This window comes from Leptopilina heterotoma, unplaced genomic scaffold (assembly GCF_015476425.1).
Source record: "Leptopilina heterotoma isolate Lh14 unplaced genomic scaffold, ASM1547642v1 Lhet_368, whole genome shotgun sequence".
In the NCBI taxonomy this organism is placed as follows: domain Eukaryota; kingdom Metazoa; phylum Arthropoda; class Insecta; order Hymenoptera; family Figitidae; genus Leptopilina; species Leptopilina heterotoma.
Genome location: NW_025111047.1, coordinates 94,167 through 116,260, shown reverse-complemented (window position 1 = coordinate 116,260; position 22,094 = coordinate 94,167). Strand labels below are relative to the sequence as shown.

At 29.1% G+C, this 22,094-nt stretch overlaps 1 protein-coding gene across 1 annotated transcript in view; it reads left to right on the top strand.

Moving 5' to 3' along the window:
• Positions 1-22,094, top strand: part of LOC122505742 — a 169,378-nt gene that overhangs the window by 65,106 nt on the left and 82,178 nt on the right. The window lies entirely within an intron of this gene.

Here is a 22,094-nt window from a genome sequence, read left to right as displayed (position 1 = left end):
TTGATTTCACATTTTTTAATTTTATCTTCAATAAACTTTTCAAATTCTTTTGCATCTTTTAATTTATTTTTTGCATCTTTCCAAATTTTATTTACATCAGATTGTGCGTCAGACAATTTTTTATCTGATAAATCATTTTTGTAGACTTTGAAAAATCTTTGGTGAAGTTGACTGTAATTCATGATTAAAATTAAAATATTTTACACTTTTTAATAATATATATTTTTTATAATTTGAACTTCAAATCGCACCTCAAATCACAGAGAGAATCCCTTTTATATACTACGAAACAAAACTTCAAAATATTGTCAAAACTTTTACTGTTCAAATGTGGACAGTGTATACACTGTCAAGCATATACAGGCATATACTGCCAGAGTAATAATCGTCAGCTGTTGTCCCGTCGCCATCTAGTAACAATAGTAACTCGATCCGTTACACATAGAGGTCAGTGCCATGGTAACCATTTTACCGACAGAATTGACCGCAAATTTCAAACATTTTATATATATATATATATATATTTATATATCCTTACGTAAGAAAATCTTAACCCCTACCCTCCCCCACGTAAGAATTCGTAAGGTTCTTATACACCCCCCCTGTGGCCCTTACGTAATTTGTACACAGCCCCTAAGGCTAAAATTTCATAAATTTCAATTAATTTCTGAAGTTTACAAATTAAAAACTTTTTTTTGTCAATCGAACAAAACATTTTTTTCGAATAGTAGGTGTTTTTTGAGTAAGAAAATCATAGTTCTATTTTTTTTTCTCGTGCAGTTTTTCTGCAGCTTCAAATTTTGCATTTTCGAGGTGCGATACCACTTAAACATACCTGTAGGAAAGTTAGCTTGTGAAAATATAATAAATGAAATAAATAAGATATCATTGGAAAGGTTATTAAATTACCTTGCGATCCATAGGTCACAGAATAAAATTCAACAAAAATTGAGAGAGTTACAGTCGATTAAAGATGGAATTTCATGACAATTTTGATGATTTTTAGACATTTGAGTAACTTTTACTATTTTTTTCTACATCAAACAGGAAATAATGTTTAGGTTTTAATTTTTTTATTGATAGACTATATTATTGCACAAATTTTGAGCCCTTGTGGACCTCGATTGGATTAAAGATAACAATTCTACACTAAATTTTGTGAACGAAACTACTTTTTTTATTTTTAGTATCCCTTAAACATTTGCAACAAAAATTCAAGTAATAAAATTTAGTTAAGCCCTATAGTTACTAAAATCACTAATTAAGGGTTTCTGAAGTTTTCGAAATCTACGAAGATTTCGAATGGAATTTTAGTTTTGCAAATTTTAAAATGGCGGATCCAATATGGCGGACAAGTTTTTAAAAATCGATGAAATTTGTCTCAAATTCGTTACTCGGGGGTTTTCGGGGTCGCTGATTACGAATCCGATGTCAGATTTCAAAAATTAAAAATGTCGGATCCAATAGGTGCGAATGCAATGGATTTTAAAAAACTCGTTCACCATTATGAATCCATCATTTTCAATTTTCGAAATCCGACATTGGATTCGTAATCAGCGACCCCGAAAACCACCGAGTAACGAATTTAAGACGAATTTAATTGATTTTTAAAAATTTGTCCGCCATATTGGTTCCGCCATTTTAAAATTTGCAAAACTAACATTGCATTTGAAATCTACGATTTCAGAAATCCTTGATTAGTGATTTTAGTAGCTTTAGAGCTTAACTAAATTTTATTACTTCAATTTTTGCTGCAAATGTTTAAGGGATACTTAAGATGAAGAATGTAGTTTCGTTCACTAAATTCAGTGTAGAATTGTCATTTTTAATCAAATCGAGGTCCACAAGGGCTCAAAATTTGTGTTATGATATAGTCTATCAATTAAAAAAATTAAAACCTAAACATTCTTTCCTTTTTGATGTAGAAAAAATAGTAGAAGTTACTCAAACGTCTAAAAATCATCAAAATTGTCATGAAATTTCATGTTTAATCGACTGTAACTCTAATTTTCCTACAGGTAAGTTTAAGTGGCGTCGTTCCTCAAAAATGCAAAATTTAAAGCTACAGAAAAACTGCACGAGGAAAAGAAATTAAAACTATGATTTTCTTCCTGAAAAAACACCTACTATTCGAAAAAATGTTTTGTTTGATTGACAATTTCACTGTAAACCAGTGTTTAAAACTTTCAACTGAAAGTTTCGAAAAGTATACATTTCGAAAACGGCACATTACTAGTCTATTTACGGAAACTTATTTTTCTTTTAGTAAACACGGAGAGAAAAAAAAGAGAGCCGTTTGATTTGGCAAGAGAGCGCTGTTTTCCTTTTATAAAGCACAGCAGTAGCGCCGCAAACGTCGAACGGTTATACTTTTTGAGGAGTATCGGTTCTCTTCTTCACACAAATAGAGACGGTTACGTGCTTAACCTCAAGTTGAACGAACAGATTTTCTGGGGGATCCGTACTTGATAAAAAAATCGTCCAGACGAGTATCACCGTGATTCTTCTGCATCCTTTTTCAGACCTCCTTTACGTTTGCGTTTAAGATCTCGTGCAGGAGTTGTTTGAGAATCAGATGAAGTGGGAGGAGAAGCAGGGTTGATTATTTATTACATTGTGCTCTTATTGTGGACTGTCTATGTTGAAAAACCTCAAAATATACCATATAATTACTCTCTCAGACCACTATCCGCTTTTTATCTTACTTAACACACATTCTCATGATTAGGATATAATTAAAATTAAAACTAACGATCATAATTATAAATTTATTTTTGACTAATCTAAATCTGGTTCTTTTTATTCTCAAATGTATAATGGAATTAAAACCCAAATAGAATTTGAAGATATAAATCAATTAAGTTCAGTAATAACAGACACAATAATAAAAGTGGCTAGTGGTTTGGGAATGAGGCATCGTTGTGGGAGTAGTAGAATGAGCAAGAAGGTATGGTTTGACAAAGAATGTATTGATGCCAAGAGACTTGTGGAGTCTGCCTTAGAAGTGCATAAACAATGCAGTTTTTCAAATTCCGCGCGTTTATTTTATATTAAAATGAAGAAAAGTTACAGACATATTTTAAAGTTAAAAAAGAGAGCATTTGAATGATCTATTATTGAAACTTTTGCAAACACTCGTAATTCTAGAGATTTTTGGAGTATGATTATTAAATTTCGTTCTAAGGCGTGTCATTCCAATGTCATTGATGTGGCCACTTGGCATCAGTATCTTGATGGTCATTTTGACTGTTGTGGTGTGTATGACTCAGATCTTGATAGTGAAATTGTTCTAAGCGAGAAGAAAACTGGATTAATTATCTGCAAACGCTTTATAATAAAGTAATGGTAACTGAAAGAATGCCTAAATCTTAAGGATCTTTATCGATGAGCATGATTTTTAAAAAGGGTGACCGTGATGACCCGTCTAATTATAGGCCCATAACTCTAGTCAACTGTATTGTTAAGATTTTCACACAAATATTGTATAACAGATTATCTAAATGGGTTGTAGATCATGATGTGCTTCCAGAATCTCAGTCTGGATTTAGACGATCACGAAGTTGCGCTGATCATCTGTTTACATTAATCTCTTTTATTCAAATTCATCTTAACAATCAGAACGGCAGAGTTTATGTTGAGTTTGTTGACTTTAAGGGCGCTTTTAATACGATGATTCACGATCTTCTTTCGCGAAAGCTCTTTGAGGTGGTAATAAGCTCTAAAATTATAAATATTTTACATAATTTTTATGAATCTGCCACAGCTTCAATTAAGGTTGGAAATAGTGCAACCGACTCAGTTAGAGTTACTCGAGGTGTTTTACAGGGGGAGGTTTTGAGCTCCTTACTGTTTATTATCTTTATAAGTGACTTTGGTCCATTTCTTAAAGAGCAGGGATGCCGAGGCCTCTCCATCGATAACAAAACGGAGGTCCTTTCATTAGAATATGCAGACGATTTTGCGTTACTGGCGAGTACTCATTTGGAACTTAATAAAAAGCTTAAGGCTCTTAAATTATACTGCGAGCAGAAAGGGCTTACTTTAAATGTAGAGAAAACTAAAATCGTCATTTTCAAGAGAAATACAAAAATGAAACCATTTTTTAAATATTTTAAGTTTGGGATGAAAAAATTGAAGTAGTCGATGAATTTCTGTATCTCGGGTAACCTTTGTCTATCACACTGTCCTTTAGCGAAACATCTAAATATTTCATAAGCTCAGCGAATACGGCAGTTGGTACAATACTTAGAATAATTTATACTAGTAAAATGGATTCTTGGAAAGCATACTTGAGATTGTTTGAAAGCCTTTGTCTGAGTGAACTTTTTTATCAGATGCAGCAGTGGGGTGTCACCCATCTTGATTCGATCAAAAGAGTGCAATTGAGCTTTTTTAAGAGTCTACTTAATTTGCCTAATAATACCCCTAAATACGATGTTAGAAGGGAAGTTGGGAGTTTACCTCTTGCTAATCGGGTTTTACATCTGGTCCTCTCTTGGTTGAATAAGCTATCGAATATAAATAACTCTCGATACCCTAAGCTCTGTCTAACTAGGTTAAAAAATCTTGCTAATTCAAATCCAACCAATCTTAAATTCAATTGGTATCTGCAGATCAAGCATTTCTTTGTTGTTATTGATGAATTGAATAGCTGTCGCACTCTTTCATTCGAGTCGGGTGGTGAACATCTAAAAAAGAAATATAAAGAATTTTTGTCTCAACGTGATTTTCATAGCTGCGGCACATCTAAAAGTCTTCTAATTTACCCCAATTTAATATTTACTGACAATACTAAGAACTTTCTGTACCAACGTGGCCCTATCTTTTTTAAACGTGTTTTTTCTTAAATTAGACTTTTGAATAGACATGTAACACATATTTATATAAGAAAGAAAAAATTCAAACTGTCAAATAGTCTTGCTATATTTTACACTAGTGGAATTGTTGGGGATGACTTTTATCACATCTTAGCTGAATGCCAATCATATAATTGGTATCGCATAAAGTATTTTACGATCCCTTTAAATGTAGACCTTATAACATTTTGGACCTCCGTTTTATCATCGAATGACCAAACTATTGTCAAAAAATTGATTTTTATAATCGATAAAATTTTGAATTTTAAGGAATATTATTGTTATCAGCCGTCTGGAATTTAATTGTGTGTATGTTTTTTTAATTTTGTTTGACACCATCTTTTATTATTTGCGTTATAATTGAAACTCTACTTGCATAGACTACAAACAGTCTCTTATCAAGTGTATCCTCGTTTAAGGTACTACTACACTTTAGAATTTAAAAAATTTTTATTTTTTTTACTGTATTTTTTAACTTCTTATGACTTTAGAAAATACCTCCTAAAGTATTTATAACCAATTGTAAAAAATAAAAGTAAATTTTTCAAAAAATATTCAATTAATGTAAAAAGTTATTGACAAATTAAGTAAGTCTTTAAGAGGATAGTAAGGTCCAGCTTTTTGTTACGACCAGTAGAAACATTGGTGATAATGTATGTAACAGTGTCTGACATAAAAAAATGGTGGGGTTTCAATTTGCAAAAGAATTTTAGGTAATTTATGGATAGCCTCTAACGATACATATAAGGTTTAAACGCGTTTTTCTCAAAATAACGTTTTCTAAAATTGCGGACAGTTTATCTCTGAATCTACTGAATAGATTTTAATAAATAATAACACGTTTTATTTGCTAGAATGTCCTGCGTGAGAATTCACCAGAAAATGATCAAAAAATTAAAAAAAAAACATTTTTGCAGACTAGAAAAATACTGAAAAACATAGTGTATTTTGACAAAAATTATTGAAACATCAATTTTTTTATTTTAGTCTATTTTTCATTAATGGTGGTGGATTTCTATGACAGACACCTTCCTTTTTAAAAAGCAATTTGGATTTTTTGTTTCCGATTTGTCAATCTTGAGATAAACTGTCCGCAATTGGACAACTAACTTTTTGGAGTTTCGATCTGAATGCTGTCTGCAGATTATGATATTAAATAAAAATTAAAAACAAACCATTATTTTTATTCTCCAAATATGTACTAATATAGGCAAAAAAGTTTTTTAAATATTTATAATAAAAGACCTAAGAAAAAAAATGTTTAATTTGGTCTTTTAAGAGCCTTCTAAAGTGTAGTTGTACCTTAAATATAATTTTTATTGAAAGTTATCAATTGTAAATCTTAAATATTTCTGTCTAAAAAATATGCTAATTAAATTTTAAAAAATAGGTATCTGTTGAGTGAATTAACCCTACATGAGCGAAATTAGCCTCTCTTACGGTACTTCATGCATTTATTAAAAAGTTGAGATGACGCAAAAATTTTTAAAATCCCAACAAAAACATCTTTGATGCAAAAAGTTCCTCCAAGTAAAATTTTTTATAATTGTTTAAACAATTATTGGAGTAAAAGTTTACCAAGTAAAATTTATTACTAAAGTTTTAATACTGATTGATTTTATTAATATTATTAATTACATGTCCGAATTGAGTGGAAATTTCACGTTCTAGTTTGAATTGTAACCAATATGAAATTTAATTTTATTATTAACATAGCAAAAAATGAAATCTAATTATTCGTCTTATTAAAAAATATCTATTTGAGACAATTTGAAAATCAGGGCGTCAATACTTTGATCAAGTATAAGTTAGAAAAATTGTTGGCATTTTAAATTGAAATCACATGGACGCATCAGAAATTAAGTGTAATTCATAACAATTATTTATCTCAGTGTTTAGACTGGGTGTGGATTCATCTTTAAAGCTGTTTAGTTACGCAAAGCGTGGTAAATAACGCTAAAGTCACAGACAGTAGTTTAAGAGAAATTTTACGTACATGAGTAAAAAATAAAAATTTTATAGTAATATTATGAAAAATAGGGTACTTTTAAGGAAAATTTTCAAAATAGGGGACTTTTAGGGAAAATAGGGGACGGACTGTGAAGCCTGCCGGAAGCAAATTAAACCGGGAAGACCGCACTTTCGGCTAGGGGATACAGAAAATTTATTTTTGACATACCATACAATTTTCAGGCATTCAGGGTGGCAAAACCCCTTTACCATCCATTTTTATCCTCTATTATTTGAAATTTTTTTACTTTAAGTAACACAATTTTCTCTGTTTGCCATAGTTATGTAATTTATTAGTCTTATAAAACTCATAAATTCATATAAATACTTATCAACTTTCGCATATAACTCATAAATCTCATATTTACTCATAATTCTTATATGTGACTCATAAATCTCGTAAAAATTACTAATATTTTCGTGTAAATATAAACATAAAAATAACAAAAATGTATAATTATATTTATTTACTACATATCACAAATTCCACCTTAAGCAAAAACTCACTGCGTCTCACTCATTGCACATTGTACGACAATTAACAGTATCATAAAAATAAATTTATAAAATAAACTTTTGAAACACTATTGCACTTTAGACTTAAATCTAAAAAAATTAACAAATTGATATGATTTAATTCATTGCGTACCACAATTCGCACCTTAACCTGTTGACTGTCGCTGACGCATATATGAGGCATTATTCCTGAACTGCCCCAAAAATAAAAAAAAGTTCTTGGATTTCCTTTATACTTTGGAAATATGTTACCCTAGTAGGTACAAGTTACTACACCAATTTACAGGTCCAACCCCCCACCCCAATCAAAAGGGTGGGGGGTTGAAATTTCAGCTTCAACTCGAGTATGCATTCTTTAAACATTTGTAGTTTCTACTTAAATTATTCAATTAAAAAAAGTAAGTAGTGTTTTAGAAAGGTTTTTTTGTGTACTTTTAAAATATTTTATTTATATAATAAAAAAAAAATTTTTTTTGCAAAAATTTTTTAAAATAAATAGTTTTTTGCAATTTTGTGCAAGTTCGGTAGTTTTTATTTTCTTTTTAATAATCTCAAATGAAAGCTTGGGAATTCCCCTAAAAGAAGATATAAGTCTGAAAATGGGCCGAAACAATTTCCCAAAGATATAGTGTAATAAGTAAAATTTGTCCGTCCGCTCGCGCACTCCAGCGCGATGAACAGTGGGATTTTTTTTCAACTTACTATTGAAAATTGTCTAGAAACTACAAATTTTATCGGATGTTGATGTTCTTGATTTAAAATTACTAAGAGATCCATCAAAGTCGATTTTTGAATTTTTAATTGTTTATTTTTTTCTTGTTACTCAAAAATTTGACAAATTACAATATTTTTAGAAAAAATCTTGTTAGTTTTTTTATTTTTCCATTACACATGATCGAAATCAATTTAAATTAGTCTAGTATGACCACCGGACAATTAATAAAGCATAATACAGTTTATTTAAATTGTTGCAAACAATGTTAATTAACAAATAGATTACTTCGGACCTTCTTCATAAAAAAATTGGTTTTTTTGCAGACAAGTTAAAATTTATGTCTAATTTAGTAAAAAACTATTTTACAGTTAAAAATTATCATTAATATTAACAATTATATAAACAATAATAAACTTCCTTTTGTATTTGTAAACATTTTCGTCATTTTTTAAACTTTAAATATTTATATCATATGTACATTCTTTCAAAAACATAAAAAATTTATTTGCTTAAACAATTACATTTGTTATAAACAAACTTTTCATTTTTAAACAAATAAGTAGCTCTTTTCATCAAACAAAATTTTTTCCTTTTTTTTATATTTACCATCATAAAAAAGAACTCCTTAATAAAATGGGAATACTATAAATTATTCATTTAATTCTAACGAACATTATAAGTTAAGAAATATTTATATTTTTAATGAAGTAAACCATTATTCAGTTAAAACAGTTTACATTTAAATGCATATAAATAAATATATTTTTTCTGTGAAAAAAGAACAATGTTAAATATTTGTTAACTTATAATGTTTATTAAAATTAAATGAATAATTTATAGTAATCCCATTTCATTAAGGAGTTCTTTTTTATGATAGTAAATATAAAAAAGGAAAAAAATTTGTTTGATGAAAAAAGCTAATTATTTGTTAAAAAATGAAAAATTTGTTTATAACAAATGTAATTGTTTAAGCAAATAAATTTTTTATGTTTTTGAAAGAATGTACATATGATATAAATATTTAAAGTTTAAAAAATGACGAAAATGTTTACAAATACAAAAGGAAGTTTATTATTGTTTATATAATTGTTAATATAAATGATAATTTTTAACTGTAAAATAGTTTTTTACTAAATTAGACATAAATTTTAACTTGTCTGCAAAAAAACCAATTTTTTTTATGAAGAAGGTCCGAAGTAATCTATTTGTTAATTAACATTGTTTGCAACAATTTAAATAAACTGTATTATGCTTTATTAATTGTCCGGTGGTCATACTAGACTAATTTAAATTGATTTCGATCATGTGTAATGGAAAAATAAAAAAACTAACAAGATTTTTTCTAAAAATATTGTAATTTGTCAAATTTTTGAGTAACAAGAAAAAAATAAACAATTAATAATTCAAAAATCGACTTTGATGGATCTCTTAGTAATTTTAAATCAAGAACATCAACATCCGATAAAATTTGTAGTTTCTAGACAATTTTCAATAGTAAGTTGAAAAAAAATCCCACTGTTCATCGCGCTGGAGTGCGCGAGCGGACGGACAAATTTTACTTATTACACTATATCTTTGGGAAATTGTTTCGGCCCATTTTCAGACTTATATCTTCTTTTAGGGGAATTCCCAAGCTTTCATTTGAGATTATTAAAAAGAAAATAAAAACTACCGAACTTGCACAAAATTGCAAAAAACTATTTATTTTAAAAATTTTTGCAAAAAAAATTTTTTTTTTATTATATAAATAAAATATTTTAAAAGTACACAAAAAAACCTTTCTAAAACACTACTTACTTTTTTTAATTGAATAATTTAAGTAGAAACTACAAATGTTTAAAGAATGCATACTCGAGTTGAAGCTGAAATTTCAACCCCCCACCCTTTTGATTGGGGTGGGGGGTTGGACCTGTAAATTGGTGTAGTAACTTGTACCTACTAGGGTAACATATTTCTAAAGTATAAAGGAAATCCAAGAACTTTTTTTTATTTTTGGGGCAGTTCAGGAATAATGCCTCATATGCGCAAAACTAAACTGGCCAAAAGTGTTCATGACGCATATATGCGCAACTTAAAAAAGGTGATTAAAAACTTCTTAAATGTTCCTGAAACCGGTTACTCGGGGGTTTTCGAGGTCCCTGATTACGAATATGACATTCGTTTTCCAAAATTCAAAATGGCGGATCCAATATGGCCGACAACAAAATAAAAAAATTGATCAGATTGACTTGGAACGTAATACTCGGGGGTTTTTGGGATCGCTGATTACAAATCTGACATCAGTTTTTCGAAATTCAAAATGGCGGATCCAAGATGCCGGAAATTTTTTCAAAATTCGTCGAATTTGCTGGAAACTTGTTACTCGGGGGTTTTAAGGGTCGCTGATTACGAATCTAACATTAGTTTTCCAAAATTCAATATGGCGGACGACAAAATAAAAAATTAATTATAATGGCTTGAAACTGAATACTCGGGGGTTTTTAGCGTCGCTGATTACGAATCTGACATTAGTTTTTCAGGGTATTTAACGAAATTTGATTTTACCAAAAAATATCATACTGACGGCAGATGAACCAGTTTCAAACAAATTCAATAAATTTTTAAAAATTTTCTGCGATATTGAACCAGATATTTTGAATTTTGAAAAATTGATTTCAGATTCGTAATCAACGACCCTGAAAATCCCCAAGTATTTAGTTTCAAGCTAATCTGATCAATTTTTTTTTCGTTGTCTGCCATCTTGGATCCGCCATTTTGAATTTCAAAAAACTGATATCAGATTCGTAATCAGCGACCCCAGAAACCTTAGGGTACCAAGTTTCATAAAAATCTATTACAAATTTTTTTAATACACTTTTGGCCCAAACAGTGGAAATCTCGTTGACAGTCAAGGGGTTAAACAGAAATTACAGTTTTCATGTAAAAAACTGTATAATTAAATTCATTGCACATTGAAAAACATATTTGTTCACTTGGAAAAATTAAAGAATATAAAAATTCACCAACTGTATCTGAAGTAGTGATGCACGTCGAACCGATAAATGCTCGACATCGTTCGAATCTTCTCGGTTGAAACGAACTTCAAGGAAACGATATTTTTGATTTTTCTTTGTTTTTGTTCAGCTCGTTTCGTTCGACAAAAATTGATTCTTGATGACATTAAATTATATTACAAATGAAGGGTGGCATGACAAAAGGTGGAAAGTTATAATTTTATGATTTTACAGGAAACGAAAATACATTTAAAAATTTCCCTGCTCATTTAAGAAAAAGTCTAATAAAACTGCTTCAAAATATTAGTGCGCTTTACCGGTGGAAATACAATTTTTGAAGATAAATCTACATATTAGTGAGAAAAATAAGTAAAGGTGGGCCATTTTGGGGTTACTTCAAATGCGCATATTTTTTATAAAATTAATTGTTAAATAAATTTATAATTTAAAGAAAAACTAAGAAGTTTGTTTTTGAATATTGAATTAAAAAATTGATTGCAAAAAAGTCTGTTTTAAAAAAAATGTTTGTTTTCTATAAAAATTGTTAATTAAATGTTTACTTTTGAAAGTAAACAGTAGGTACCAACATTTTTAAATGCAAACTACAAACAGAAATATTTAAAAATTAACAGAAGAACAATATTTAAATTGTTCAAAATTAGATAAAGAATAAAACTTTCTAAATAGACATAAAATTTTTCAGCGAAATTTAATATATTTAATGATATCAAAAAGAAAGCAATATTTTAAACCATATTAACTTATATTCACAATAATATTTTTGATTCTTATTTTTAATATAAACGAGTTTAAAAGCAATTGACAAGAAAATCTTTTTACAGAACTGTGTAAATAAATTTACCTGATTTTTTTTATAAAAAATATCAATTTTGAAAAATTTTCACTTAACCCTTTTTGTCATGTCACCCTTCAAATAAGAAAACGTATCAATATTAATATATGTACAATATATATACAAAATATAATTATTTTTTGTAAATAAAAATTAAGTTAACTGTAGATATTTTGAAAAATTTGAGTACAAAAAATTATAAAAAATTATATTATAAATAATATAATAAAAAGTTAAAAAAAATTTTATTATCAAAATCTATTTAAATCTGATTGTGTTAAAATATAATTAATTACTAATAATTTTTAATAATATATAAAATATTTATTTAAATTTAAAGTTATACTGTAAATATTTATTGTATGAATTGATTTCATTTTGAAAATTAGCCAATAGATATTGAAAAACAATATTTTTTTAGTACTAATTTCAATTTAAATTAAAAAAACTTTGATCGACAATTCGTCGAGATTGTCAAATTTATAACGATCTGAACGATATTATTAAATAAAAAGACGATCATTTTTCTCGTAATTGTAATTTCTCGATCGTCTTGTCCGACGTGCATCACTAATCTGAAGAAAAAATTACAAATTTCACCTTATCAGTGATGATCTCTTAAATTTCTAGACTATGTGCAACAATCAGTTATCACCCAACAAATACGGCACTGGCTGGTTTAAATGACGTGAAATTGGTAAAGAATCATTTTCGAACTAATTTTTCTTACACAGACACTTTTTACAAAATATGTCAACGTACATATTTAAGAATCTTCTACATTACAATAATCCCAAAGATTTTTTTAATACATGCAGAAACGCGATTGCAAACTGAAAAATACCATAGCAATGTAATGCGAATCATGTTGACTGCTGTGTCTTTATACTAGCTGCATGCTTCTGCCCTCTAATGACAAATTGCTGTAATACACGTCTTGTCGCCTATCATTACATTACTTTTGTATTTCCCATTTTGCAATCGCGTTTCTGCATGGATTAAAAAAATCTTCCGGATTATTGTAATTTAGAAGATGCTTACCCATTGTATGTTGGCATATTTTGTAAAAACCCTGCCAGATTTGGGTTTACTATATGTCCACTTTTAAAGTGGACATAAGGTAGACATAAGGTAACAGTTGAAAAAAACTATTTAGAAAGTGTTATATAGCAAAAAGAAGTATTGATAATGTAAAATGAATATTTAGAAATTCGATTTAAGCAAAAATTGCAATTAATGAAGCTCTAAATAATAAATAATTACTTGAAATTCCTGACAGATTAGATAAACATAAATGTACCCAGGTGGTTAGACTTTAAATAGTGGAGAAAAGTTCATCAAAAAAACTAAAAATGTTAGAAAAAGCTCTTATAATTAATAAATAAACTATTCTATAGTCGATTTATCCATTATTTAAGTTGAATTAAATCGTAAATTGTTAAATTATTAATGATAACTATGCGGGCTGTGAGACCTGTCAATGTAACATGCACGATACATGTAGCAGACTACGATCATATTCTGAACTGCGGAACGAAAGGAACTGATTTGGATAAACGCGCAAAGTTTCAAAATGTTGTGTAAATATAGTGAACATTGAAAAAATTGCTTCCTTTAATTTAAGAGATATTACTAATAACAATAATACATTAACATAAATCATATCTTTTACTCTTAAAAACGTTTTTTGCAACAATGTGATCAAAAATTAGAAATTTAGCAAAAATTTTTCGATTATTAAAATAAATGAATTTATTTAAATAAATATTAGAAAGAAAGCAATTTTTTTATTTATTTATTACTTCCTCATAGAGGAACTATTGTAATACCAAAATTTTTCGAGTTCGATTTTTTGACATATCTTTATGTTATTTGACCTCAGGAGTTAAAAAATGACATTTTTAAAAAATGTCATTCCGTATGTGTGTGTCATGAAAATAAGTGTGTTGAACTGACGTGGAATCCACCATAGGCGCTACTTAGTTAGCGCAACGCACAAAAACTCGTAGCGCAAACTTCAAAATTTTTTTTCTCAAAAACATCAAAAAGCACTTTTTTAGAAATGTAACCACTTATTAGGGAAGGTTTAAATTTTGAGAAAATAATTTTTTTAGGAAACTCCATGATGTCCTTAGCATATTTTTTTTAACAATAAAAAAATATTGTTTAAACAAATTATTGAAAATTTAATTTTTCTTAACTTTTTTTTAATATTATAAAAAATTGACATTTATTTATTTATTTTCAGTTTCTGATTTTTCAAATTTAAATATCTTGCAAAAAAAATTTTTTTTTGCAAAACTGTTTGGCACAGTTATTTAGTACCCCAAATACTACAAAATTACAAACTTTAAGAAAAATCGGTGATCCACTATTTACTTTTCGTATGGAACTGCCCTTGATATAAAAATTTTAATTTGTAGTATCAAATAAATAGTTATTTGTACACGGAGAAAAAAATGCTGTTGAATCAATGACATATGGGTTTGATTCATTGAATAGTGTCATAACGGGCTGCCTAACGTATATGCTGTTGTTTTGAAAGCACCGATTCTAATGATTCGATAGTATCACTTTCTTTGAAACAAAAGCATATTTCTCAAATTGACAGCATACTATGTTAATTCGAAGGTGAATCCTTTTGAATCAATAAACAAAATTTTTTAATTTAACAGTATATGATTTTGAGTCAATGACTATAACTTTTAAATTTAAAAGCATCATTTTTATGATTCAAAAATTTGTACTCTTAATTTTTTTAGTTGTTGCTATCGATTGAATAACACCATACTGTTAATTCAATTCTTTTATGTGGTTAAATATATACCAACGATAAATTGAAAAAAGGGAATTTTGGTTCACATGTTTTTTATATACTATAATTAATTCTCACACCTTATTAACACAACACTTTTTATACACATCTTTTTTTCAATTTTTCACACTAACATATACATCTTTATTATTATTTTCATTTTTCCCAACGGCTAAACACACACACACATACACATTCAAACACACTTATCTTTTTTAGTCAGAAAAATACGGCTATTCCCAAGCGGTCACCCATCCATTTAGTAACCGCGACCAACGACGCTTAACTTCCGTGATAGACGAGAACCGCCGCGCTGCAATGTAATACATCCGCTTCTCAACGTTGGGCACTAACTTTGTGGTTAAATACCGTGCTCGAGATTTTTCGCGTATATAAGGGAATTTATATTTAACTAGTCATTAATTAATTAAAAGAATTTAAATAATACTTTTTTATATTGGAATCGCAAAAACGACAGGTTTAATAAACATATAAATATATGTGGGTAAGTATTTCAATAAATTTAGTACCTGTCAATGTCTCAAAACATAGTGTTCTTAATTTTATAGCATATGCTATAGGCAGTCCGCAATAGCACCACTCATTGAAACGAAAGCATATGCTTTCGTTTTCAGAGCGCGCTTCTTTAGAGCAAACAGTTTTTCATTTGATTTAAATTTACACGCATTTTCTTCAAATTTACCTATTAGATGCTTCAAATGAATAATGTCAAAGAAGCAATAAATTATTCTGTTGCTATATATAGATGAACTATAGAAACAATTTGCACAATATCATTAATTCTACAGTACCGTACTTTTAATTTAAACAGTTTCATTTTTTCATTTTAAGCAATATACTTTTCGATTAATAAATGTGTCATTGAATCAATGACGGGGAATTCAATAGCATGGAGATATTTGATTCAACAGCACTTTTTTTTCAGTGTAGCAAATTCGAATTATTTAAGTCAAATGAATGGAATAATTGGATCTAATAAATATTGCTTTAAATCAATTAGGAAAATTACTTGATTCAGTAATGCATGGACTTTAATTCAAATAAATATTTATTTGCATCAATAAAATAATTTTTTTAAAATAACTAAATATTTATGGGACATTCCGCACGTCAACACGGACAGAGCTCTAAACAAAAATTGCTTTGATAGATTTAAACGTTCTAGGGCTTAAAATATTTCTACATTCATGTACTTTAAGATGGCGATGGGCGTTTTTTGCAAATTTTCATTTCCGATGCCAATAGAGCTGTCAAAAGTCAAATGGTCCAAAAATCTCAAAATACTTTTATGAATTAAAAGCAAAAAACGAGGTAAATTATTCTGTAACTCATTCTTTAACAGTTTTTTAAGGTCCCCGAATATAAATCTAAAGTTTTTTTTAAAAAAATCTAAAGTGTCGGATCCAATATGGCGGACAAAATTCAAATTTTATCAGATTCGATTAAAACTTGTTACTCGGTGGTTTTTAGGGTCGCTGATTACGAATCTACACTACCGGTCAAAATTGAGAGACCATCCATTTTCAGGTGATTGAAAAACATTTTAAAACATAAAATGTATGGAAACTAAAATATTTTGCTTTTTATTTTTTAAAAAATGATAAAATTTTAAAACGATCAAGATCCTTTAGAAGTCATTTGGCCAATATTTTATTTAGATATTTTTAAAAAATCGACATTTTCAATGCCTTACAAAAATTTGAATAACTTTTAAAATAATAAACGCTTTTTTAATGATCTTAAGCTTATTTTAAAGGTCATTTGCTACACTATAAGAATTACTTATAGGCATTAACGTGTAATTTTTTTCTTAGAAAATGCAGGCCGTCAAACTTGGACCAAAAAAATTCAAAAAATTTGGATCAATTTTTCTGTACTAAAAACTATTTTAGAAAATATATAAAACATTATATGGTGTAGATTTTTCAAGAAAATTTAATAAAAAAAATACGTTTGAATTTTAAAAATTATTTTTCTTTAAATAAGAATGTTTCAAATTTTTTATATTTTTTTGGTTCAAGTTTTTATTTTAGAAGTTATTCAAATTTTTGTAAAACATTGAAAATGGCGATGTTTTAAAAATATCTAAATGAATTATTGGCCAAACGACTTCTGAAATATCTTCTTCTGTTAAAAAGTTTATCATCTTTAAAAAAATGAGCAGAAAAAAATTTTAGTTTCAATAAATTTTATGTTTTAAAACGATTTTCATTCGACTGAAAATGGGTGTCTCTCAATTTTGACCGGTAGTATAAAGTCACTTTTTAAAAATTCAAAATGGTGAATCCTATATGGCGAAAAAATTTTCAAATTTATCCTATTCCCTTAAAAGGTGTTACTCGGGGGCTTTTGGGGTCGCAGATTATGAATATAAAGTTACTTTGTAGAAATTAAAAATGATGAATCCATATGGTGGAAAAGTTTTTAAATTTGATCAGATTTAATTAAAAAATGTTACTCGGGGGTTTTTAGCGTATCTGATTACGAATTTGAAGTCACATTTTAAGAAATTCTAGCTTCATACTGTTCTATAATGTAAACAATTTGTTATTATTACAAACTTTAAGCGAAATGCATCAAAATTGGACATTTTTTCAGTCATATGGGATCTACTATTTTCAATTTTTTAATTGTGATTTCAGATTCGTAATCAGATACCTTAAAAAACCCCCGAGTAACACGTTTTAATTATATCTGATCAAATTTTAAAATTTTTCCAACTTATTGGATCCGCCATTTTTATTTCTAAAAAGTGATTTCATATTTGTTATCTGTGGCCCCATAAGCTTCCGAGTAACACGTTTTAAGGGAATCGGATCAAATTTGAAAATTTTTTCCGCCATTTTGAATTTTGAATTTTTAAAAAGTGACTTTAGATTCGTAATCAGCAACCCTTAAAAACCCCGGAGTAACAAGTTTAATCGAATCTGTTCAAATTTGAATTTTGTCCGCGATATTGAATCCGCCATTTTGAATTTAAAAAAAACTTTAAATTTATATTCGGGGACCCTAAAAACTGTTAAAGAATGAGTTACAAAATAATTTACCCCGTTTTTTTCTTTTAATTCATTAAAGTATTTTGAGATTTTTGGACCTTTTGACTTTTGACAGCTCTATTGGCAATTATTTTTCATAATTAATTTTTTTAATTTAGACTAATATCTCTTTAATTGCGTCAGATAATTATTTATGTAGTCCTTATACCAAATTTATAATAAATAAATTAATGTTCTTCCATTTGCATACGTAAAAGTATTAGCACACTAAAAAAAATTATCTCATTCAAATAATTTTTTTTATCTATATATTTATTTGATTCAAATAACTTAAATTATGCGAATATACGAAACTTTTTTCTTAGAAAATGCAGGTTGGCAAACTTAGACCAAAAGAATTAAAAAAATTTGAAACAATCTTAAAAACCCCTTCGCTGTTTGGAAAAATAATCATATGATTGGCCCAAAATGTTCAGCAAAATCTGGTAGATGAATTTTTATTAAACTTAGTATACAAGGGTTTTTGGGGTCGCTGAATATAAATATAACGTCAAAAAAAATTCAAAATGGTGGATTTAATATGTCGGACAAAATTTTTAAATTTTAAACAGATATTATAAACAAAAAAACAAAGAACAGAAAGTGTAATGTAAAACCTTTGCAGCCTCCACGCGGCATATTCTGGGGACAAGATTCGTTTTATCAGCTAATGCAAAGGATATAGAATAGAGTACAAAATTTGATAAAAATCGGGATGAATTAAAAAAATTACGTCCCTTATTTTGAATTCATAATTTTTTATTTTGAAAGACAAATTTCACTATTTTGAATTTTTAAAAATGAAGGTCAAATTTGAATTTAGCGACCCGAAAAACCCCTATATACTGAAATTAATAAAAATCCAAATGAATTTTAAAAAGTATGTCCGCCAATTTGGATCCTGCATTTTGAAGTTTTAAAAATGATGGTCAAACTCGAATTCAGCGACCTGAAAAACCCTTAGGTACTGAAATTGATAAAAATCCGAACACTACTGCGCATGCGTTATAGTGATAGAACACTACTGCGCATACTTGATACTGATAGAACACTACTGCTCATGCGTAATAATGATAGAACACTACTGCGCATGCCTGACATTGACAGAACATTACTGCGCATGCGTATATGTATATACGATACTATGAATAAATGATAAATGATAAAAGTTGAACGACCGAACGATGAAGTACGGAAGTACACGAACTACGGACGACAAAACGACGACGAATATGTTAATATTATAAGGAGATTCAGAAATGTGTTCATATTTTGGTAAATTATAAATGAATCGAATGCATGCGTTTAGGGATCTTTCCAACTTATCATTTAAATCATCATTAATGTCATCATAAGCCGTGCAACAATAGTCAAACATAGGAAGAATAAGAGCTTTAATCAATAAAATACGAGTAGAGGTAGGGAGTGAGTCCTTATTTCTATACAATTGAAGGGCTACATAAAATAAGGAGACGAACGCGAGGCTTGAAAGGGATACTACCAGTCAGGTAGCAGTGACAAGCCTTGAGCTGCTCGCTGCTACCTGACTGATATTATCCCTTTCAACCACCCGTTCGTCCCCTTATTTTATGTAGCCCTTCAATTGTTGTAGTACAATAAATGTTCTACGAGAGATGTCAAAAACGTGATTTTTCCAAGACAGATTTCTATCCATGATCAACCCCAGATCCTTAATCTTTTCAGCGAATGTAATGGGAATTCCCTGAACCAAAATAGTAGGAACACTCCTCAAAAATTCTAAAGATGGATTTTTTTTTTTTTTTTGATTTTTTTTAAAGATTGATTTTTTTTTTTTTTTTTTGTCCATTATTTTCCGCCCAGTCAACAATATAATTTATATCGGTTTGCATGTTTTTAATAAGTTCTGGCAATAATGATAATGGCCCCGAAATGTACAATTTAAAATCATCTGCATATTTATTATATCTATAGAATTTTAATTTACTACCAAGATCCGAAATAAAATAATATTAAATAGTATTGAAGAAAGAGCTGCACCCTGCGGAACTCAACACTTAAGTATATCCCAGTCCGATTTATTACCATTATTATCCACTACTCTTTGTAGTCTACAACTTAAATAAGATTTGAACCAATCACAAACCGTACTCGACATTTTAGATTTAGAAAGCTTCTTAACTAGTAAATTATGATCCACTAAAGGGAATGCTTTTGAAAAGTCAAAAAATATAACAATGGTGATATGATTTGCATCCATTGCAAGTTTAACCCCTTGACTGTCAACGAGATTTCCACTGTTTGGGCCAAAAGTGTATTGAAAAAATTTGTAATAGATTTTTATGAAACTTGGTACCCTAAGGTTTCTGGGGTCGCTGATTACGAATCTGATATCAGTTTTTTGAAATTCAAAATGGCGGATCCAAGATGTCGGACAACGAAAAAAAAATTGATCAGATTAGCTTGAAACTGAATACTTGGGCATTTTCAGGGTCGTTGATTACGAATCTGAAATCAATTTTTCAAAATTCAAAATATCTGGTTCAATATCGCGGAAAATTTTTAAAAATTTATTGAATTTGTTTGAAACTGGTTCATCTGCCGTCAGTATGATATTTTTTGGTAAAATCAAATTTCGTTAAATACCCTGAAAAACTAATGTCAGATTCGTAATCAGCGACCCTAAAACCCCCGAGTATTCAGTTTCATGCCATTATAATTAATTTCTATTTTGTCGTCCGCCATATTGGTTCCGCCATATTGAATTTTGGAAAACTAATGTTAGATTCGTAATCAGCGACCCTTAAAACCCCCGAGTAACAAGTTTCCAGCAAATTCGACGAATTTTGAAAAAAATTCCGCCATCTTGGATCCGCCATTTTGAATTTCGAAAAACTGATGTCAGATTCGTAATCAGCGATCCCAAAAACCCCCGAGTATTACGTTCCAAGTCAATCTGATCAATTTTTTTATTTTGTTGTCGGCCATATTGGATCCGCCATTTTGAATTTTGGAAAACGAATATCATATTCGTAATCAGGGACCTCGAAAACCCCCGAGTAACCGGTTTCAGGAACATTTAAGAAGTTTTTAATCACCTTTTTTAAGTTGCGCATATATGCGTCATGAACACTTTTGGCCAGTTTAGTTTTGCGCATACAGTCGGGTCCCCATACTGTTACATTTTCAGAAATTTCCCACTTCTCCAGACTCAGCTCTGTTATGTGCTCAAATTATGCTTACTGCGCACCTTTCAGGAACGTAAATATATACACCTCAAGTTTGGCCTAGAAGTATATGCACCTTTTTCCTTTGTCTTAAGAATACGGCCCTGAAAATTAATGACGTAACGTGACGTCACCTAACACTTTTGAATTTGGAGGTTATGCAAAAACATAACACTACTGATGACATAACAGTTTGGAATCTAACAGTATGGGGACCCGACTGTATATGCGTCAGCGACAGTCAACAGGTTAATGTCGGAAGTAAACTTCAGCGACGCAGTACTTGTACTACTATGTTTAGAGCGAAACCCTGATTGCAATGGTTTCAGAAGATTATTCGCAGATAAAAACGTAGTCATTATTTATTCGTTGGTTTAACAGTACAAAAAGGGAATGAATATTTAATTTTTAAAAAGTTAACTCATTAAGAAAAAAGTACTTCTGGACAATAAAAATAAGCTCCTCCTATTTTCAAAGTGCAATTTTTTATTTGTTGGTTGAGTTAAAGAAAATGGAAAAAGTAATTAATATTTGAAAAATAACACATACAATCCCAACCCCCTAAGAAAAAATGGATGATTTAGACCAATAAAAATAATAAGCAAACTCCTCCTATTTTTAAAATCAATTTTACTATTTGTTGGTTTAGTTAAACAAAATGGAGAAAAAATTAATTTTTAAATTTAAATCATATAATTCCAACCCCCAAAAGAAAAAATGAATGTTCTAGACCAATTAAAATAAAATTTAAACAGTGGCGTAGCAATAGACGTTTTGGGGGGTTAAATTGTCCGGGGCCCCGGTGAACTAGGGGCCCCAAAAAAAATAATATTTATTTTTTTATAAGCAATGAAATAGTAGAGTAGCATTGACAGAAGTGGGCCACTTGCCGTTTTTGGTTTTACAAGTGACATATCTGTCAACCGAAAATTTTTTTCTTTTATTATTAACAGAAGGTCGATTTTTAGTTGGTCATTAAAGTATGCGACGTACAATTGTGTTCTCCAGCAATTAGTGCGAAAAATTATCTACACAGAGAGAAAAATCAAGCCTTTTTAGTATGGACAGTTAACC